General features: G+C 44.9%; 1 long non-coding RNA gene across 1 annotated transcript; it reads right to left on the minus strand.

The window, feature by feature from the left end:
- Positions 1-1,062: 1,062 nt before the first annotated feature.
- Positions 1,063-4,345, minus strand: LOC132829634 (uncharacterized). The gene is made up of 3 exons (XR_009646246.1): positions 4,264-4,345; positions 3,282-3,382; positions 1,063-1,095 (listed from the first exon to the last, which is right to left on the minus strand). It is a non-coding gene; the product is annotated as an uncharacterized LOC132829634 (long non-coding RNA).
- Positions 4,346-5,320: the final 975 nt, after the last annotated feature.

Below are 5,320 nucleotides of genomic sequence, written 5' to 3' on the forward strand. Positions count from 1 at the left end.
TATTTCACTTTGGAACTAACTGTGAATAAATACTGGGGAGCTCAGGGAATTCAACAGTGTTTTGACCAACTACTATTGGAATACTGTGTGACATTCTGGTCTCAATGCCATCGGAAGGATGTTGTGGAACACGGAAGGGTTCAGAAGAAATGACCAAGGATGTTGTCACAGTTGGTAGGTTTGCGCTCCAGGGAAATGCTGAATAAGCTGGGGCTGAATTCACTTTAAAATCATGATGATCATTGATAGGGTCAATAGACAAGGTCTTTTCCCCAGGCTGAGGGTTTCCCAACCGACAGGACATAGCTTTACAATGTGAGAGGAACTTTTTAAAGGGACCTAAAGGACAATTGGTTCCTGCAGAGTGTATGGAATAAGCTGTCAGAGGAAATAGTGAAGGCTGATAGAAATACATTTAAAAGGCATGTGGGTGGGTGTATGAATAGGAAGGGTTTAGAGGGATATTGGCAAAATTCTGACAAATGTGACTAGATATGTCATGCAGGAGTTGGCCCGAAGGATCTGTTTCCGTGCTATACATCTCTATGACCCAATGTCTTGAAATGAGTCCACATTATAGAAAAGGAGGTGCTGGAGATTTTAAAACACAAAGATAGATAAATCCAAAGGCCCTGATCAAATGTACCTCAGGACATTGTGGGAAGCTGGTGAAGACATTGTAGGGCCCCTAGCAGAGATATTTGTACCATAGAGAGCTATGTGTGACAGGCTGATAGACCGGAGGGTGGCATTGTGAACAGTGAAGAAGGTTTTCTGAGATTACAAAGGGATGCTGATGAAATGTGTAAATGGCTGAAAAACTGTAGATGGAGTTCAATCTGAATAAATGTGAGGGAATGCATTTGGTACAACAAACACGGGCAGGGCTTATACAATTAATGGTAGGACCTTCGGGAGTGTTGTAGAACTCAGGGTTCAGGTACATAATCCTTTTAAGTTTGCAACATGGAGAGACAGGATGGTTAATAAAAAAACTTGCTTACCACACTTGCTTTCACTGCTCAATCCTTTGGTCCTCTTCTGGAATACTGTGTCCAGTTCGGGTCGCCCAGTTATAGGAAGGATGTTATTAAGCTGCAGAGGATTCAGATGAGATTTACTGGGATGTGGCTGGTTATGGAGGGTTTCAGTTATAAAGAAAGGCTGGATAGGTTGGTATTTTTTCATTGAAACCTGAATGATGACAGATGACCTCACAGAAGTTTATAAAATAATGAGGGGGATAGATAGAGTTAATGGGAGTTGTCTTTTCCCATGGTCAGGGGAGTATCAAGACAAGGCACTACATTCTTAAGTTGAGAGGAGAGACATTTAAAAAAAAGTACATGGGAACACATTGTCACAGAGAGGGTTGGATGCGTGAGGAATGAACTTCCCAAGGAAGGCATGAATGTGGGGACAATCACAATGTTTAAAGACATTTGGATTAGTATAGGAATAGGAAAGGTTTAAAGTGACATGATCCAGGAAGAGGCAGGTGGGACGAGATCAATTTTAGAGTATTGGTAGTGTTAACTAAAAAGTGCGGTATGACTGTCTGACTGAGGTTATAATGTTAATTAAGAAAGGCTGCAAGAGAAAGCCAGGGAACTACAGACTGATGAGCCAGACATCAGGGTGGGTCAGTTGTTGATGGTCATTCTGAGAGGTAGGACTTACATGCGTTTGGAAAGATAAGGACTGATTATGGACAGCCAGCATGGCTTTGTGCTTGGGAAAACATGTCCCACAAACTTGACTGGAGTTTGTTCAAGATGTGACCGAGAAGATAGATGAAGGCAGAGCAACAGACGTTGTTTTTGGCTTCAGCAAACCCTTGGTCAGGTGTAGCATGATAGATTGGTCAGTAAGTGTGGCTCACAAGGGATCAGGGAGAGCGAGCCAACTGGATACACATTGGGATGACAGTTGGAGACAGAGGGTGGTGGGAGAAGGTTGTTGTTCAGACTGGAGGCCTCTGACCAGCAGTGAGCGTTAAGGATTGGTGCTGGGACCACTGTTGTACATCATTTACATAAATGTTTTGAGTGAAAATATAGGAGTCCTTGTTATTATGTTTGTTGATACCAAAATTAGTGGAAGAGTGGACATAGAATATAGTTGTCGAAGGGGATGGTAATCAACTGGGCCAGAGGGTTAAGGAATGAAAGATAGAGTTTAATTCGGGTATTGAATTTAGTTCAGACAAACCACGGAGGACTAACACAGTTAATGGTAGGGCCCTGGGCAGTTTGTCGAACAGAGAGAGACCAAGGGGTGCAGTTACATTGTTCTTTGGAAGTGGCATCAACAGGGGGACAGGGTGGGGAAAGCAACATTTGGCACACTTGTCTTCAGTGGCTTGAGTACTGAGTACATGAGTTGGAGATATTTGCAACATTGTCGTCAATATTTCCCTCAGGCAGAGGAGGCCACGGGGTGTCCTTATAAAGGTTTATGAAACAGTGTAGGCCCTAAGTAAGTGAATTGCCAAGGTTAGGTGAGTCCAAAGCTAGAGGCATAAACGTGAGGTGACAGAGTAAGAATTTAAAGAGGGAGCTGAAGAACAATATTTTCAACAAAGAATGGTGCATAGACGGAATGGACTGCCAGAGGAAATGGTGAAAACGAGTACAATTACAATATGGAAAAGACACTTGGGCAGGTACATGGAGAGGAGAAGATTAGAAGGGATATGGGCCAAACACAGGCAAACGCGACGCATTCCATTTCGTAAACGTAGGCCGAAGAGTCATGCCGCACAGAAACAGACCCTATGTCTCCAGTTGTTGGAGGAGGAGACTATCGAGACAAGGCATGTTGTAGAGACTGAAGCACGTTACAGCGATATGGATGGTCATCTGGACTGAAGGTTTCAAATATGTGAAGTAATTGGTGAGAGGGGAGGAGATGACAGAGTTAGGAACTGTTGTAGAAGTTAGAATGATTGAAGACACTGGTCCACAAGACAAGCCATAGATACAGTTTTAGAGAAGGAATAGGGAACAGAAAGATCCCAGGCAGCATTACTACCCTCTCATGGGAGGCCTGCTTTCCCTCTGTTGTCCTGATGCTCACTAAGACAGCACATGCCTGGATTGATAAATGGGAACTCCCTATGCTGCCGCAGTACAAGAAAACTTAAAGTAAAGATGGTGCTTGAGCCTGGGGTGTGACTGTACTGTCCTCCTCCTCCAGCACTATATCTATGTCATGTCCTGTTAGCTGATGTTTGGAGCCCTCTCATTGCTCTCTGTCCTGTGCACTGTGAATGATCTTACCTGGTGGCAGGATTTATTGAAGGCTCCAGACCTCCCTGACCTTTGTTTCTGCGGCTGACTAACCATCTTCCCAACCAGCAGTTGGCAACTCTATTGAGTACCTGCAGAAGACACAGAAATAAGCAGAATGGGAAATTAGACTGATGCTGTGAGGGTTACACATGGAGAATGGCACTGAGCCCACAGAGATCTGGCCTGTGCTGCCTCATCTCTCTGGAGTGGAGAATTTTGTTGGCTCAGGATCTGGAGTAGCTGCAAGAGTGAGAGATGCTGACAGAGGCAGCAATTAGACCCACGCAGTGAGGGATCCCACATGGAGAGATACAGAGGGATATCACCAGAGATCAGGATCAAATAATTTTGCAGGAAGAAATGGTTTTGATTCTTGTTGCACTGGGATGCTCAACCTGTGAGCAGATGAAGTGAGAGCCTAGTGGCATTATTGTGAGGCAATTTATCCAGAAACTCAACAAATGTTCTCTGGACACAGGTTCAAATCCCACCATTGCAAATGATTGAATGTGAATTAAATGTTTCATGTCTATAGTGAAGTAATCTAAAATGGGACTGGGATATCACAGGTATTACAGAACAACAGCTGAGGGAGGGACAGGACAGGCAGCTCAATGCCCCAGATGCTGCAGGAAGGACAGAAGGGGAGCTGAGAGAGGAGGAGAGCTGCTGGTTGTGACTGGGTGAAACATCACAGCAGGACTGAGAGAGGAGATTCCTGCGGGACCGCCCAGTGACGCTGTGTTCATGGAATTCATCAATAACAATGGGTCTTCCCTTTCCTCTGATGGTTCTACAGACCCCGAGAGCCCCGCCCTCCTGCACCTTGACCTTCTCAAGATGGCGACCCTGCGGCCCGCTCTCCCTCTTCCCTCAAACTAATGGCGGCCGTGACCCTGGGCCGCTTCCCCGATCAGAGACCGCCACCTCCTTCCCCGGGCCTGGAGGGGCTTTTTTGTTGTTTTTTAACCTGTATTTGGGACTTGTGAATTCTCTCCGCTCCTTTCTCCCAGCGAGGCTCCCACACCCCGGCTCTGAGCGCCGCTCTCTGAAGCCGATCGCAGCCGCTACCGGAGAAAGCAGCTCCATGTCTCTCTCTGTCCTGATCAGTGTGACACTGCGCATGCTCTGCATGGAAACCAAACTGCGCATGTGCCTGAGGTTATTGGTCCGTTTATGGAGAATGACCACCCTGGTACTTTTGCTCTTACCCAGAATAATTTTGCTAATCCTCTCTTCCACTTCCCTAGAACTCTGTGGAGGCATATAAAAAACTCCAAGCAGTGTCACCTCTCCCCTTCTGTTTCTAACCTCAGCCCACACTAACTCAGGAGACGAGTCCTCATGAAAAGCTATCTCAGCCACCATTATACTATCCTCGACTAACATGACTTGCATGCACCCGTTGCAGAACTTCAAACTCCATGAGGCAGCCATACTCTCTATCACAGACAGACTCAGTCTGGAACCTCCTCTGTCCTTAAGACCTTATACACTGCCTGCACTCCTCCATTTCCCCTTTGCATGTTCCCTTTCCAACCTGCCCCATCTGCATCACTCCACAATTGGAAGTGTCAAGGGCAGAAGTCTGTCAAATCGTCTCCCTAACCTATTCTATCCTCCTTTAAGATTTTTTTGGAAATCATTCTGCTTAATCAATGTTTTGATCATCCATGAAGTACCTTAGGAGATTTGTCATTGTTAAAGATTCCATACAATACGAGTAGTTGTTGTTTTTGCCATACATTAGGAGAAACAGGAATGATGCATTCAAAATTCTAACAAGAAAGTCACTGATAGGTGCAGTGTATATGCCACCAAATAATAACATCATATTGGGATGGGCAATAAACAAAGAAATAACTAATGCCTGTAAAAATGGTACGGTTATTATCATGGGTGATTTTAATCTACATGTATTTTGGTCAAACCAGCTTAGTCAGGGTAGCTATGAGGAGTTCATTAAGTGTATCTGTGATATTTTACTTGAACAGTATGAAATGGATCTACAAGGGAGCAAACTATCC

Source organism: Hemiscyllium ocellatum, chromosome 29, assembly GCF_020745735.1.
Source record: "Hemiscyllium ocellatum isolate sHemOce1 chromosome 29, sHemOce1.pat.X.cur, whole genome shotgun sequence".
Lineage (NCBI taxonomy): Eukaryota > Metazoa > Chordata > Chondrichthyes > Orectolobiformes > Hemiscylliidae > Hemiscyllium > Hemiscyllium ocellatum.